Source organism: Dasypus novemcinctus, chromosome 15, assembly GCF_030445035.2.
Source record: "Dasypus novemcinctus isolate mDasNov1 chromosome 15, mDasNov1.1.hap2, whole genome shotgun sequence".
In the NCBI taxonomy this organism is placed as follows: Eukaryota; Metazoa; Chordata; class Mammalia; order Cingulata; family Dasypodidae; genus Dasypus; species Dasypus novemcinctus.
Window position 1 is genome coordinate 61,267,652 of NC_080687.1, and position 17,709 is coordinate 61,285,360.

General features: G+C 35.9%; 1 non-coding gene across 1 annotated transcript; it reads right to left on the reverse strand.

Moving 5' to 3' along the window:
- Positions 1–16,995: 16,995 nt before the first annotated feature.
- Positions 16,996–17,125, reverse strand: LOC111767267 (small nucleolar RNA SNORA31). The gene has a single exon (XR_002799131.1). It is a non-coding gene; the product is annotated as a small nucleolar RNA SNORA31 (small nucleolar RNA).
- Between the last annotated feature and the right edge of the window lie 584 nt (positions 17,126–17,709).

Genomic DNA, 17,709 nt, shown 5'->3' on the forward strand with positions numbered 1-17,709 from the left:
TTTTTTTATTTTAAAGAAGCTTTAGATTACATAAATTTTACCCCCTTCCCCTTCCACACTTTCCCACATTGACAATATCTTTCATTCGTGTGGTACATTTGTTACAATTGATGAACACATATTGAAGCATTGCTATTAACCATGGGCTATCACTTACATTATAGTTCACACTTTGCCCCACACAATTTTATAGATTTTGATAAAATATATAACAGCTTGTATCCGACATTGCAATGTCATGCTGGACAATTCCAATGTCCCCAAAATGGCCCATTTTACACCTATTCTCCCCTCTTTCTCCGCTCAGGACCTCTGGTGTCCATTGCCTTTATATCAATGATACAAGTTCTTCCATTACTAGAATAATAAGTCTATAATAGTATAATAATAGAATAAAAATAAGTCTCCTTTAGTTCATTGTTCATTCCCCAATCTTGAGGATTTAGAGACTGGTGATTCCCACTCTGTTTCTGATTGAGAAGGGACTTAGAGCCCATGGGGCAGATGGATAGACCTGTCTTGCTTGCAGTTGTAGATAGTCTCTGCTTTTTGGGATGAGCATTATCCATCTTCATCCTTCTGTTAGTTGTCCTGGGAGAGTCCAGGGAAATGGAGAGTAGGTGTTCCAAATCTGCTGAGATTTGGGGCTAATCCAGCATATGAACAGACCAAAGAGTTAAGTCTCTGGGACATATAATGAACAAGTATAGTGCTAATTATAGGGTCAAATAAAAGGGGCAGAAGAGCCATGCGTAGGGAAATTATAAATGAGTCTAACTGACACATTGGGGAGCATATATTCCAAAGTAAGGACCATTGACAGGGTGCTGAATTCCTGAGATTTCCTGTTGCAGTGAGAAAGCAATATATATATATATATATATATATATATATATATATATATTGCCAACAAGAGTGGTAATGGAGCGTGAAGACTAAATCATGATTCAAGAGGAACATTTAAAAACAAATCCCATTATTGAGAACTTCCAACCTAAGAAGAGAAATGTCATTTGCTTAGGAGTAGCCTGTTTTGGGACCATCTATAGGAAATGGGATTTTGGGGTATCAATGGAAGGGAAGGAAGATATTTCTACAATTTCTTTTCTTGTGTTCTATACATTAAATAAAGATTTTACTATATAAAGCCTTTGTGTTGTGAAATAAAACCATATGGGCATATGAGAAAAAATGTGAAGATTCCCCTGACTAGCTAACAAAAACCATTTGCTTGGTTATACCCACTAGATACTGAGGTGGTAACAAATGTCCTGTTCATGAGAATGAAGACTTGAAAGAAGAAACCAAAGAGATCATTGGTTTCTCTCTACTTCCCACTCAACCCTTAAAAAATGAAAAATAAAGATATAAAAGACTTAGCGCTTAATAACAGTATTAGAGATTACAACCAATTAGAACCTATGTTATTATTATAGAGCAGGAATTTTTCATTAAATGTAAGAGACAGTGTTACATATGTTCCCAAATAAAAATATCACGGGTAATTCGTTGGTTACATCCCATGATAGAGATATATGAGAAAATAAAACTTTGGACTATTATTGGTAATTTTATGTGTGGAAAGTTCAAGACCTCTAGTGAGTTCAATCCATATATTGGGAAAATGTGTACCTAGTCAACAGAATTTGATTTCATAACCAATGGTCAAATTGAGGAAGATAAATTTTAAACATTTCCCAGACTGAGATAAAAGTTCTAATTATTATGATTAGGAACAGCCCACTTTGCTTGGTCTATACCATCCCACTTGACACTTGAGATTGCTGTATCTATTATAATTGTTGTGGATTGAATCATGTCCCTCACAAAGATATGTAAGTAGGATCTTTGCAGATTCTGTTAGTTAAGATGAACCTAAAATGAGTTAGAGTGGGTCTAAATCCAATATTATTGGAGTCCTTATAAGCAGAGGAAATTTGGAAACAGTAGGAGGAGGCAGGAGGAGACAGATCAGGGGACAGACAACCATGAGGTGGAGGCAGAGACTGAATTCTGGAGAGCTGTCAAGCCACCATCTGAATACTACAGCCTTTAGAAGAAACATGATGCAACTGACACCTGGATTTTGGACTTCTAGCCTCCAAAACTGTGAGATAATAAAATCCTATTGTTAAGACAACTAGTCTTTGTTACTTTGTTATAGCAGCTCTGGCAAACGAAGACAATAATGAATAAGAAAGATTCCCCTCCACACATACTTCTAATGTAAATCAGAAATATGGTAGCTAGAAGTCCAACTAAGAGAAAATAAGGTGGCAATCATTAAGGTAAATAGCATATGGAAGTTGAAAATTCCTTGCAGTGCCAAAATTCCAATTGTTGGACCAAAAATCTAGCATCATTGAAATGGTGACTGGGAAAATAGGTTACATAGACAGGTAGTGAAATATTTCTGCATGAGTGACCTCTAATAAACAAGTAGCTTTTTGAACAAAGTCATGTCAATATTTTTCAATATGATTTTTTCTGAGTAATAAAGTACTATTTTCATAAAATACATTAATTCCAACATACAAGCCTGAAAAAGTACCAGCAATGTGCAAAATGTAAAGCAGAGCAGAAAGTTTTAAATTTATGATTAGATGCTAGAAATTTATATAAGGCTAACATATCAAGGAAATGTATTGCAAAATTTTTATGATTGAGTTTTGAAAAGCATTGTATCATTGCTTTCCAGGTTAATTCTGCAAACTTGTCGTCTATGAACAGGGAACCTTTTAAGTTACATGAGTTGGATAACAATTTCTATCTGATAATCCTCATTTCCACATCATTGAATCTCTTTTCTGCCTTGGGAGTAGGCAACAACATTTTTTGATATCACAAAGTATAAAATGAGCACTTGTTTTGTCGATGTAAAGCTTGACCAAGACAACACAACCTGAAGTAGCACTCAGAAGCAAAAAGCATTTTTGCATGTTCTATGATGAAACTAAACTTTACATAGTAAAAAAATCAAAGATATGTAATGTTCTTTGTATTAAATCTATAGGACTTTTATCCACATTTGGTAATTGCTTCAATTACTTTTTCATTCCTTTTAAAGTACCCTGAAACCTAAATGTGAGTTGTATAATATGCTGATGAGGTAGTAAAAAATGTCATGAATTTTTTTTTACACTTCTTATTTTTTCAAGTTTCTTTTAAATTGTAAACTGTTTAGATTTATAAAGGGTTGTCAGGAAAATAACATTCCCTTTATGTCTTTTCACAAAATGTTTTGAAATACTGACCATTTTTCTACATTGATAAACAGTACAGAATTACTTTACCTTTAAAGAAAAACATACCATTTGATATTGAAATTCCTCAGAATACTTGTACTTCACCTATGCTACAAAATTTTAGAGGAATAATAGATTCCAATTGGAAACCAGATTCTGTAAATAATTTAATATATTAGCTACCTGTGTATCTGAAATATTCATTTGATTATCTAAAATTGTTTAGACAATTCTCACAGTGTCTGCTAACATACAGTGCAACATATTTTTATAAATCACATAACTTCCTGATCATTATATATTTCTATTGCTTATATCTTAAATATTGCCAAACTTTTTGAGTGTCTGAATATTGTTATATATAAAGAATTATCAAAATTCACAGAATTTTGGAATTCTTCCTCTTGCTGAAAAAACTTCATCAAAATTAACTATAAATGATGATGATGACATATATATATGAATTTCTTGGCTCTCTGTTTCTAAACTTTGGGAAACTATTAAATATCTTACCTATGTTATTAGCACAATCATAATTCTGACTTTTCAATTAGATTGATATCAACTCCAATTTGCTGAAGATAAACTTTTATAACCATGTTTACTTTGTACCCAGTTATCTCCCCAATATAATAAAAGTCAAGATTCTTTCTTTGAGAGTCTTTGATGCTTTATGAGAGCATTTCTACAAATTGAGAGCCATACCACATATCAATCACATTTTGTTATGAGGAACAATGCATTCTAACATTATGCATCATTTTGAACTTTATTATCTATGTGAGCTTATTTTTCTGCCTCAGAACTGTTCAAATCAATCTGGGAACTCATATATAAAAACATCCTTTTTGCCTTTCTGATGTCTAACAGCTGAGAGAAAATGTAATACTTTTCTGTAGCAATGAAATAGAATTATCCTACCTCTTTAATAATAAACACTGTTTCTGAACAAATAAAATATTTTCAACTCTGAATCTCAGGTTCCTTCTATTTTCTTCAGTATTTCTAGTCTGTGTAACTGTGTAACAGTTCCATCACAGAATCCATTTTTACTCCAAAAGCAATGATTTCAAATGTATATTACTTTTTCATGTTTTCTAATTTTCTAGGAATTTTTTTTTCTATTAGAAGCTTCTGGAATTGTTTCTAAATAATTAGAGCTACCTTAGAAATACTCATTTACAACCATGATGGACCTAAAAAAGTCTTGATATTAAAGGAAAGAGGAAAGCAAACACAACATGCTTCTAAGATGGGTAGTGTTGATACGAATAAATAGTTATATGTGGGTGGTGTGGTGCAATTAAAATATCATTGGTAATTGTGTATTGTTTATCAGTTTCTTGATTGATTTTATTTTCTATCTTGAAAAATTTACACTGCCACAAACAAACAAAAGCATTGCTACTTTCACAATTTATCTAACTATTAATTGTAGCATTTATATTTTTCCCTGTAGTAAAAAACAGCAGAAAATCTGAAACTGGGGAGGAATGCAGAGTTATGATTTTGAATGTCATTTCATCAGTTGTTCAGCGATGAGGTATGGAATCCTCCTGTTAGAGACCCTAGAAAGTCTGTATATCTTGGAATTAGCCACCTTTCTATGTCTTTGGTCTCTTGCTACATTTAGTTTTATCATGTGGGTCAAGTCTGCCACACTGTATTTAAATTCTGTCATTAATCTCAAACAAAAGTACACATGGTAAACTGCCATAACCCTACTGAAAGAGAAAGGGAAATTTCTAGCACTTTCTACTCAGCTTTATCATCTTATCCCTGTTGTTCATATTCTTGATTTCATGGTCTAAAATAAAACAAAGTAAAATTCTTTTCATTGATCTAGATCACTAGTGAAATATCCCTTTATCACAAGGTTTGATTAAAAAATCTTCTAATATCAGACAAGGGACTTCTGCTTTCCATCTGGAATAATAGCAACAAAATTTACCCTCCCAAAGCAACCAATACATGGACAAAATAAATGAAACAACAGTTTTCTAGAAATTGAAGATCACTGGCAATAAAGAGTGGAAATTCCTTTGAATTGGGAAACAAGTGAGGTGGGACTTACAGCTGCACAAATCTCCTGCTTAGAAAGTTTCTGAATGGGAAAACCCATCCAGAACCCAGCAGACACCCTGAGTTGAAGAGATGGAGCTTGGAATTGAAGGAGATGAAAGCAGATAGACTGAACAGGACAGAGTACTGGACAGGAGAGAACTACACATACAAAAATTTCTAGAGGTTTGTAGAGGGACCCCATGATTCTTCAGCTGCTTTCCAGAAGTGAATGTTTATAAGGAAATAATTCAAGGTCCAAAAAGAACAACCCAGAGGTAAGAGTGCCAGAAACTCATATGGAAATAGAAATATTGTTTGTTCCTACCAACCAGGCCAAAAATCCTCCTGATTCCTGAGGCATTGGGTAAACTACATAGAAATATCTTGAATCAGTATTACAGAGTAATGAAATATGTCCATTCAAAGACTTATACATAAATATTCATGGCAGTTTTATTTATAATAGACTGATATGGAAACAAGTCAAACAACCATCAGCAGATAAATGGAGAAGTAAATTGTAGTGTATCTATACAATTGAACACTACTTAGTAATAAAAGGAGCTATTGATACCTGCTACAACATAATTGTGCTATGTGAAAAGTCAGACAAAAATGAGTTCATACTACATGATTCCATTCACATGAAATGTTAGAATACCAACACTAACCTACAGTTATAAAAACAAAGAGCAAATCAGTGGTTGCCTGGGTAAAGGGGATTGGGAGAATAGGCTGAAAACGTTTATGAGTGATTTTATATGTTCATTACCTTGCTTGGGGATAATGGTATATTATTATTTTGATTGTGGTTAAGGTTTCACAGTTGTAGACATATGTCAGAACTTATCAAACTATACACTTCAAATATGTGCAGTTTATTTCATGTCAGTTATACCCATGATGAAACTGTTTAAGGAACAACAACAAAAAAAATCCAAAACCAGATTCAGTGAATCTTTCTGTAAGTGACCTAGTCACACTGGTCTCAATATCCATGGTCTTTTGAAAAGCACATTATAATATGATAATCCCTATACTACTACAGACATAAAAATAATCTGGCATTTTTATTCTGAGCCCTTTCAAGGCACAAAAATCCTCTAAACAGATGCTTGGTGGAAACTAGAAAAACTGGATTAAATTACTGTAGTCTCACTCTCATATATCTGTTATTCTTTCTTAATCTAAAAGTCTAGCAAAAATTAGGATTTTTCAAAATTTTCACACATGGTTTTGAATCTTGACTGCATTAGAGTACATCATAGAATATTTTAAAGAATAGAGACACCAAATCTACTCCTGGGAATTGTGATTTATTAGATTTGTGATTTTCTTAAATGGCCTTGTTCTTGAATATTTGCCCCGGATTTGTGAAATCTTCTGGGACTAAGGTAAACTGTGGTTTCTAATAAAATCTATGCATCTCTCTGAGCAATAGTTTCTAAATACATAGGCTGAACATTAGAGCACCTGTGTTTATTCCAATATAATCAAGGTCCTAGATGAAAACCTCAGGACATCACTCCAAGACACTTTGTGAAGCAAGGGCTGTAACATATACTGCAAGATACAATGTCTTCATTTGCCAGGCAACTATGACCAGTATGACAATGGGTAGTCTTAAGCATTTATTAGCACACAGTTTCAAAAGTCAGAAAAGTCCTTCCTCCCCAAAGTCTGTAGCACCCTGGTGCTGTCTCGCTGCCATCCTTGGGGTTCCCTGATGGACATCGTTACCTCCCATCACATGGCACGCTCTCTCCTTTGCTCTTCTGGTTTCCTCTGACTCTAGCTTCTTTCTCTTGGCCTTCTTTGACTGATTGTACCCAAATTTCTTCTGCTTATAAAGGATTTCTGCAGATTAAGACCCATCCGGATTCTATTGAGCTATACCTTTACTAAAAATAATGTCTTCAAATGTCCTATTTACAGATGAGTTCACACTCATAAGAATGTGAATTAGATTAAGGGCAAGCCTTCTGTTGGGGAACATAATTCAACCTAATACACTGAGCAACAGAAACCCCAAAGTGGAATGGGAACTGGAGATATAAGGATCAGTGATGTAGAAGCAAGGGAGAAATGTCATATTTTGACAAGAAGTAAAGCCCCTAGATAGAGTCTGAATGAACTATGGAATGTAAAAATGAAAAATGACTTGGTATATGGAGTGGGGGCAGGGACAGAATCCAAGCTGAAGAAAAAGGGAGTGTCAATCACCTCAAACTTATTATTGCCTAAAAAATTTTAAACATAATCTAATGAAGGTCTAAACACTGGAGATAATGGTTTGATAAAAGTGCAAGTTAAATGGCACCATGAGGAAGCCATGGACTATGCTAAATTCAGAATGTGGACAATTCTATAGAACTGTTAATAATGTCTCTAATAAACCAATGGCATAACATCAAAGTAAGAAAAACTATTAAAGAATAAATTACTTTTCAAGATATATTAAATAAATATAATGTGTGGGCCTCATTTGGATCTCTGTTCAAACAAGTCAACTGAATATTGTATTGAGAAAAATCCAAAAAACTTGAATAGGAGTAAGGAATAATTGTTTATTTTGTTAGCAGTAATCAAGGAATGGCAGTTATATTTAAAACGTCCTCATAAATTATAGATGCATTCTAAAGTATTTATAAATGAATTGAAATTATGTCTGAGAATTTCTTTAAAACAGCAAAAATAAAATGAGATGGTGCTATACATGGAAAACATTGGAAAAAATTTGAAAATTGTTCAACCTGGGAGATAAGTATATGAGGATTCATTTTCTTATCCTATCTGACTTTTGTGTTTGCTTGAAAATTTCTATAACGAAGAAAAAGAAAACATGTCTATTTAATCAACACTCATTTGTTGCTAGATGCTAGGCCTCAAAAGAGAATGGGAGTTGAAAGTAGAAGACTTGACTTTGAGTGCTTATGAATTTAAGTAAGTCTGTTACCCTTTTAGGCTCAATTTTCTCATTATAAGGTTAAAATCATAATACCTGCCTCAAAAGCTATAAAGGATCAAATGGCATAACATAAGCAAACTTAGGCTATAAACTATGAAGCATTATTTAAAAATTACATATTATTATTCATTATTAAATGCTTTCTTTGTGCTTTCACATATGTCATTCAATTTTGTCTTTGCAGTTATTCTGTGCAGTTTGGAGTTGATTTCCCGGTTTAATAGGTAGTGGAACTAAAGCTCAGATGAATAAAATAGGATTTTCAAGGTCACAGATTAGTGAGCAGGGTTGCAGAGTTTGGTCAATCCTGACTGGCTTCCATACCTAGACTTCCTCCACTCTCATCAGTACACTTCCTAGGGGAGAGGTATGGAAAATTCATTTCAGACATTCTAAAGAGTCCCTTGATCACAACATCAACTTTCAGAAACTGCCAGAAGTAAGAGAAACATTAAATTGTCTTTAGTGTGCTAGAAAAAAATTATGCTATATAAAAATAGTGTGCTCATAAAAATACCCAAATCCAAACGAAAACAGGAAAGTGATACCAAGTGAAATCAGGGATCCTTGCCCAATGGGCTTCATTAACATCCAATTCCTGAGACATTGGGGTTTCAAAGAGAGCAAGAGTTTATTGCCAGTCCATAGCAAGAACAGGTGGCCTAATGGCCTAAGGGTTTTTAATGGATTCAAACAGGGGAGAGTGGACTGGTTACCATCACAACGGCAAGTACACAAGGGTGAGACAAGTTTAGGATCACAACAGCCGGTATACACAAGTGTGGGGGTCAGTCTAGAATGACCACAAACAAGGGTGAGACCAGTTTCGGTAATTTCAGGTATTAACTTTTGGCTATTCTATAATATACTAAAAAGTAAAAAGGTATCTATGCAGTGTTTCAGTAATCATAATCATTTGTTAATTCTTAACTCTCAGTTATAACTGGAAGTTAATACAGACAGGATAGTCAGTACTTTGATTCCCCAGTAACTGAGGACAGAGCGAAATTAATGGCCTCACCCACTTTGTAGTAGATTTTGTTCCCAAAGAAGTGGCTGACTACTCCTGGAGCAGAAAGGCTCCAAATAATACCTCAAAGCTCTGAAATTGCTAATGAGCTTCCCTGTGCCTATAAATAATGGCCTTAATGACAAACCCTAGGGAAAATCTTGCTTTGAGAAGCTAAGATTGCCATAAAATGATAAAGCACCTTCTCCAGAGACTGCAATTACTTAAATTTGCATTAATTCCCAGTGTAACAAGCTAAGGCAAACAGTACTGGCAATTGCATTCAAGTTCTGCTAAAGAGCACAGGTTATGTGTAAATACAGATAATGGTGAGAAGCAAACTGCAGGAAACAGTGCCAGCAGCTCTACAAAAGATAACTGCAGGACACCAGGCTCAACTTAAGCTTTCCTTCCCACATCAGTAGTTGCAAGACAAATGAACCAAGCCATCAATGTGAAGAAGAATCTAAGAATGATCAGGACTTGGGTATGTTGGCTTATGTTTCTTTACTAAATCATTTTTATTATTTAAGTCTTGAATATAATAAAGTTTTAGCAAATTTTTAACAGCTTCAGCAGGACGGTATATAGAGAGTAGGAATCAGAATTTTTGAAAGGTTCTGAGTTATCTATTCTGCACAGCTTCAGGGACACTTCTCATGCTGACTGTCTGGTCAAGGCTGTCATTTCCCACCGTGAGTCTTGTGCAATGGTCAGCTTTGTGGTCCTTAAAATCCTAGCCCCAGGAAGCCAATGTGGCCAAACTGATAAGACTTCCGCCTACCAAATGGGAGAACCTGGGTTCAATACTGGGGCTTCCTGGTGAAAAAGAAGAATAGAAACATGCCTGTGCAGAGAGCCAGTGTCCACATGGCAAGCCGAGTGCCTGAGCAGGGAGCTAGTGCCTGTGCAAGTGAGCCACACAGCAAGGGCAGGGTCAAGGGGAAGCACAGTAGAAACCAGGAACTGAGGTGGCTCAGCTGACAGGTAACCTCTCTCCACATCAGAGGTCCCCAGTATCAAATCCTGGTGAATCCTAGAGGAGAAAAAGAGAAGACAAAAAGAAAGAGATACAGAAGATCAAACAGTGAATGGACACAGACAACAAAACAGCAGGCCAGGGGGAGGGGAAAATAAATAAATCTTTAAAAAAAACCAACCCTAGCCCCTGTTCCTATGACTAGGGTTCCTGTCTTTCCTTGGAAAGAAAGTGTTGATTCAAAGTATGCTGGATGTACCATCTCCAGGCCTGTGGAAGGAGCATTGGCATTGCATGAAGGATCATGTTGATTACCTCCTATTTGCCCCATTGGTGAAGGAGGGATCCCCCATCTAAATAAGATGAGATGGAGGAGCACATGACACCTGACACCAGTTAGATGAAATTAAGCAGAAGTTTATTAATCAAGAGGAGGGCACTGAACACCATGTGGGACCACACAGGGGTGGCGATCTGGAATAGGGTGAACAAGCAGGGGCTGTGGGAGGCAGGGTTGGTAGTGACAAGAGGTTCAGGTGACCCTTGGTTCCTGTAGGAGAATGTGACTTGCTTGTGTGGATAATTTCATGGGTTGTCAAGGAGGTGAAACTGGTTAGACTGAAGGCTGGTGGGGTGTAGCTGGTCTGGCTGATAAGGGAACCAGCCCTGGGAGGAACTTTTCTGACTGGGTGGGAAGCATATCTGGGGAAAGCAGGGGAACTCACAGCTAGGACATTAGACTCCTGTGAGGCTCAACAAGGTCCAGATAACACATGGAATTTCAAGCTTTACAATAAGGGATTGAAAGCTCACAGCAGGTTGAATCTAGGGTGGGAGGATTAGAGCAGGACCAGAACGTGAAGGTTAGCTGTGTGATTTGTGAGTGTGTGCACACTGCTTGGCAGAAGGAAGGAACTATTGTAAAATCATAGAGAACCCAGTATTCAAACTAGTACTTTCCGATACCCCATCTAATGTCCTTTTAATTTTATGTCACTTTCTCTCTTGATATACAGTTTTAGCTTTCACATTTGGATGTGCTGATTCTGTAAACCACTAGTTCAGTAAAGCAGAGGCCAATATTGTAAGAAACAAAGATTAGTTTAGTTTTCACATAAAGGAAGAAAATAATGATTAATGTAACCTGGCAGCCTACTGCCTCAGTCTCCCACTCCCGGGTTAAGCAGCAACAAAGGAAACCAGCTTAAGCCAGTCCTATAGGCAATAAAAAGACGCCCAAGAAAGACCTAAGTCAATACCTATTCAGGACTAAATTCCATTCCTTATTTGACAAAGGGGAGCAGGTAAAAACTAAAGTGGTTGGAATGTGATGGGGGAAGTGGTTAATCACAAACTTTTGCGCTGGAAAGTTAGATCTTCTCGGATAGGCTGTAACCTCTGAAGTATCCAATCTAAGGAGAAACAGAGGAAGAGCTTGCGTGCTAGGCTTAGGGGTATAAATTGTGTCATTTTTCTTTGTTTGGGGTGCCAGCCATGTTTTCTGGTTGTGCGCCTCTTCTTGCAAGATTGAGAATAAATTCTTTTCTTCTCCAAAATCGGAGCCTTATTTTCTTCCAGAAGAAGATTTCTTTCTAACAATATGATGGAGCATGATTAAAACAAGAGTAGGGTCTCAGAATAGGGAAGCCCAAGGTCGAATTCCTTTTCCTGTCTAATATGAAATCACTTAAATGAGTTCAGCCTCAGTTTACTTGCATATTTAATGAGAAGATTAAGCTATAAATCATTAGAGAGGAGGGTACTGAATCGAGTGGGGTTCAATAACTGATAAGGGCATTTCCATCTTTATATTGCTGGGGTTCAACATGGCATTATATAAGTCTTTAACACTTATTACATACTAACACACAGCAGTAGTTTTATCACACTAGCACAAATAGTCAATCAACAAGACATTTCAATGAAAAAAAAAAAGCCAGCCAACTCAATTAACTGACTGAAATATCTGTCTAATTGAAAAATCTTCCCTTCCCTTTTTTATATTTTAGGCATGCTAAGCATCAATGTCAGTTTGCATTTTAATCTAGAGTGCAATGATTTAGACATTCCCCATCTGAATCATTCACTTGCTAAATAATTAAATCCACCCATGACAATTAATTTTTCATAGAAAAGTTTGTTATATGGAAATATGTGTGTGTTTTTCAATCACCCCCTATTCATTTCTGACTAATACAGTGTAGAGAGCACATAGGTCATGGCAGTGTTGGCTTGCTTTGTGCATGCAGTAAAACAAGGACATTTTTGCCTTTCTGGCCTGGTTGAACTTAAACACTTAAAATTAAGTGCTGGATTTATATAATTACATACATAATTCAAACTCTAGACGTGGTTTAGGGATGAGAAAGGTAAAGAGCCTAGAGAGTGAATCTCAGCTCTGTCACTTCCAAGCATTTGACTTTGTTCAAGCATCAATCCTTTGTGACTTGATTTTCTCAGCTATAAAATGGGTACTATACTCCTATTATGATGCAATGCAATGTGAGTTAATTAATTCTCATAAAACACTTAGAACAGGGTCTGATATATAGCAGATGCTCACTAAATATTAGCTAAGATCGCGTAGGCTTACAATACATAAATTTCTAATGTTTTATGAACTATGAAACGAAGGCATGTAGTACTATTACTGTCCCTCAAGTATGTTCTCTTCCATGTTACCTAATATTGATTATTTTAAACTATCTTGACTATACATTTTCCCTTGAATGTTAATTTTTACTTTTATGTGACAGGAGGTATAAGTAAAGGAAGTAATTTAAGATGGAACTAATCAATATTTATATTCATGTAATTAATTTTAAAGGGTCATGTTTCATTAGCTGCATTAATTATTAGTGGTTGACGTTTTTGTATTCCTTAAATAAAATTCTTAAATTCTACCCTTCACCTTGGTTGTAAAGACTTGTACTGTGTGTTAAATCATACACGGAGCCACACATATACAAATGCACACACTGGAAATTAGCACAGATAGATTCAGTTGTTTTGGCACATAACTGGTTAAAGCTGACCAAAACAATAAAGCATTGATATTTTTTTCCTGACTCTTCTCCTCCCCTCCTCTGCTCTTCTGTCCCCTCCACTCACCTCACCTCACTTTCCCCCTCCCTCTATTGTTTGTGTATGCAACCCTGCTAAACCTCTAGAATTGAATCTTGAACAAATTCTCAGAGTGCAATGTTTCAACAGAGATATGCTGCTGGGCCCTGCAAGTCGCCTTTGGGTCTTCCAAGCGGCTCTGTTTTAAACACAGCTTACACAGGTGTTTCTGCCTGCGCATGAACTCACTCAGCTGCAGTCAAACAGGAAGCCACACCAGGCTCCAGATACCAAATTTCTATCCGCAGGACTTCCCCATGATTCTGATGCCTGCAGGAACTCAAATGAAGTGATGGGCGACAGAGCAAAAATTTTGGAGACATGGAAAGAACGCAGACTTCTGCAGATCCTAACCAGATGCTTTATATCCACTTATTTATTTCTCCTTTTCCTTCTTCTAGCAAAACAGTTTAACGATTCATTTTATGCAACAAAATTTTGTCATGTGAGCCCTCAAATACTTCACTTAAGAGCCAAGAAGTTAGGCAGTTGTTTGACTTTCATAAGGAGAAACAGATGTGATTTTGAAGTTTCACGCTAAGGGAATTCGGGCTGTGGGAAGGGGCAGGAAGCCCTGTCGTTCTCTGAAGCTACCACTCTTGGTTTGTACGTGGGCTCAGACCAGGGGACTTGGAAAAACGGGTCAAAACCATTCACTCATTCTCACTACTTATAAAGACTGTAGTGGACTTAAAGCTAATTCAGTAGCTCAGTTTTCTTATTTTGTAAAATCTATTTTTGGAAGACCGGACTATAAAACAAAAGCAAAGAAGAGTAATTATGTAAGCATAATTAACAGCACTGAAGTATATATTTGAATGTGATTTAAAGGAGAAATGTTAGATTGTGTAAATGGTAATAAAATAAAAAAATGTTTTAAAACCGATGGAGCTATACTATACCAACAGTGACCCCTAAGTGAAACCATAGACTTATAGTTAATGGTACAATTATAAAAATGTGTTATCATCAATTGTAACAAATGTTCTACACCAATGCAAGGTGTTAATTATAGGATGGTGTATGGGAATCCTGTAAGTTATACAAGATTGTTTTGTAAATCCACAACTTCTCTAATAAAGACAAAAGATTAATTATATATCAGACAAGAAATTTTTCATAAATTTTCTTTGTTGTTATCCTGCTTACTAACTAGTTGAATCAACTTATTCAATAATCAAAAAAGATTTTTCAAAAATCACCTATACAAACTGGAATGGATGGGAAAAAATCCTACATCTTATCTCACAATGATTTCATGTCATGTTTTGACACCGCAGTGTTAAAAGTCAACAACTAAGTAGTTCCCAAACATTTCTGGTTCTTTGTAAGATGTTTTACAAAAACTCAAATTCTCTGGAGGCACTTCAAATTTAGTAAATCAAAATATCCAGAGGCAAGGCCTGGGAATTTGAATTTTTAAAAATCAAGTGATTTTGATGATAAACCCAATTTGGAATCACTGATGCACACGAGAGATTTGTTAATTTCCTGGTTAATTGCTTAAAGGCAGATTGTTCCTGGATGCTTCCTAGCAAAAGGCCCACAGTTAGGAGGCAGATGTAGCTCAGGGGTTAAGTGTCTGCTTCCCATGTATGCGGTCCTAGATTCAATCCCTGGTGCCTTCAAAAAATTTTTAAAAAATTTTAAAAAGCTCACAGTTGAATCTGGGATGCCTAGAATTTTATACTTTTATACATTCACTTTAGGCCTCAAGAACTCAGTTGTTCTGAAAATTAGTTCAAGCATTCATTTTCTATATCAGGATTCTGAGGCCCAGAAAAATAATGGAACATTTTAAAATAAGCACATCTGGATTCAATTTCAAGAACACATTATGAGCTACATTTATGATCTCCAATGCCCCTAGTTTTTCTAATCTTATAATTATAAACCTGTACTGTGAAGCATCTATCCACATATGAGTCAAAGTTTTGGGCTGTTTATAGTAGCAATCAGAATTCTGTTATATTTTCATGTATTTTCATAATAAGGACCTATAGATTAAGATAGGTGCTCTGTTAGACTTAGTGTATCTTTTTGGGAGTACAGGAGTAAATCATAACATGTATCATCTGTAAAAAAGGAAGCAAGCATGTTAACCACATATTATGGCAGGCCTGCTGATGGTCAGGGAGGGGTTCAGCTTCATGGGGCACAGCCAGGCATCATGAAAAGAAAGTGGAGAGGCAGTAGGGAAGAGAAGAAATGGGTATTAGAATGCCAATGAGAGTCCCAGAATAGTGTCTGCTTCTCTGATCGGAGGAAGGGATAACCCTTAGACTTCCTTAAAAAGGATACACATCCCTATCTAGGGAATGATGACACTGGTGAGATCTTCATCAGTTTGAAATACATGGGGAAAGGTATCTTTGGGAGAAAAGCAAGTTTTGTTTCTTTTTTTTTTTTTTTTGCTTGTTTTTTTAAATTAGAGAAGTTGTGGTTTACAGAAAAAACATGCAGAAAATAGAGTCCCTATATACACATGCACACACACATTCACACAGACTCCCCTATTATTAACACTGCAATAGTTCAGTAACTGGGTTACAAAGGATGGAACAACGTTATTATAATTATACTATTAGCTATAGTCCATAGTTTACAGTAGGGTAGTGGGAGTTGGGGCAGACATTTTTCCTACCTCTTTGGTTAATATTAAGAGAAGTATTTTCTTTGACTGTGGAGTGAAGAATTGAGCTTGAAAATGGGGTACTCTCTGGCAGTCTAGAAATAAGGTAGTATACGAATAAATGGCTAAAGCTGTGTCCTTTGGAAGTTTGCTACACCAAAGAGAAAAGTAAACAGAGCAATTTGCTACAGCAAACATTAAAATGTGGTGTCACATAGGAGGCAGCAGTGAACTAGAGTTTAAAAAGAAGGACTATGAAGACAAAGAGATGTGGACTTGAATTGGGATGATTCCCATGTGACTTTGGACAATGTATTCAACCTGTTCTCATCTGTAAAAAAAGGAAATACCATCTACCTCCTAGGAATATTTGTGATGGACATATTAAGATTACATGTATAAAAATACTTAAAACAGACCCTGGTACATAATAGGAGTTAAAGAAATGGTCTTTCATTATTATTATTATTATTATTACTAAGTGACGTATAAGTTTCAAAGTTTCAAAGTGACTTTTATTCTTGAAAATCAGTAACCCTCATATATCGGAGCCATTGCAATATATATTAATGTAAGAAACTTCTCTGGAAATTATCAAATATTATAAAAAACGTTTTATGTGTAATAGGCCCAGAGCAACTGCAAGAGCTAAAATGAGCTTTGAGGAACATATGGCTCTTTTATAGTAATGATCTTATACAAACTATGTGTAAAGAGAAGTTGGTTAGTAGGTCAGTGAGAGGAAAATAAAAGTTGGAATCAAAACTCCAAAAGTAGGGAGAATACAGTGGAAGTTAGGAAATAAAGAATCGAAAACCCCGGATTGCATTAGAATCTTACACCATTTATACTCAAGTCAATTTTGCATTTTCTTTTTCTATTTTTAATTTTGAAGTAAAAAGCCCATTTGCTGTTCTTAAGTTTATTTCTGGATTGCAGCAAAAATTATTTCCCCTTCTCCCATTTTTTGGAATTTCCTGTATCCCCCAATTCAGTCTTGACTGCCACAACCAGACAGACAGAAAGTGCAAGGACCTTTTTCTTGTGTCTGTAGTGGAAACCTCCACAGCACACATTAACTGTTCCAGGTGTGTCAGAGATACATTAACTTGTGCATTTTACAGATCAGGCAGTGGAGGTGCAATGGGCCCATGATGAGCAGAGCTGGAATGAGAAGGCTTTGGCACCTCCTCCCATTCTCCAACACACACACACACCATCAAGCATTGTGCCAGCATTGCATTGCGTCATCAAGCATTGTGTCAGCAGTCTTGTTGGGCAGGGGGCGCAACAAGACTGCTGACACTAGGCCTCTTCTTTGTAGGATCCCTGAAGATCCCCTGCCAAAAGGAGACACAATTTGGCTAAGCTGATCATTTCAAAGCTGGGCCTAGAAATCAAGTGTTTGACTCTGTAATTTACTGTTTCACTTTTGTATTACTTTATGTTAAAGGAAAGAGTGCTAGATAGCAAGCAGTTGTAGGTATGTGAAATTGATGAAGAGTAGTATAAATAAAAGGAGAAACAATATAAAATTTTCAGTTTTCAGAACTGAATCATTTTAAAACACATGATATTTTTATTATTTTACTATGAAGCATAAAACGCATCTTACTTTTTCAGAAACCATCTTTTATCCAATGACAGATGACTCAGGGCAAAAAGCATGAAATTAGAAAGATCTAGAAT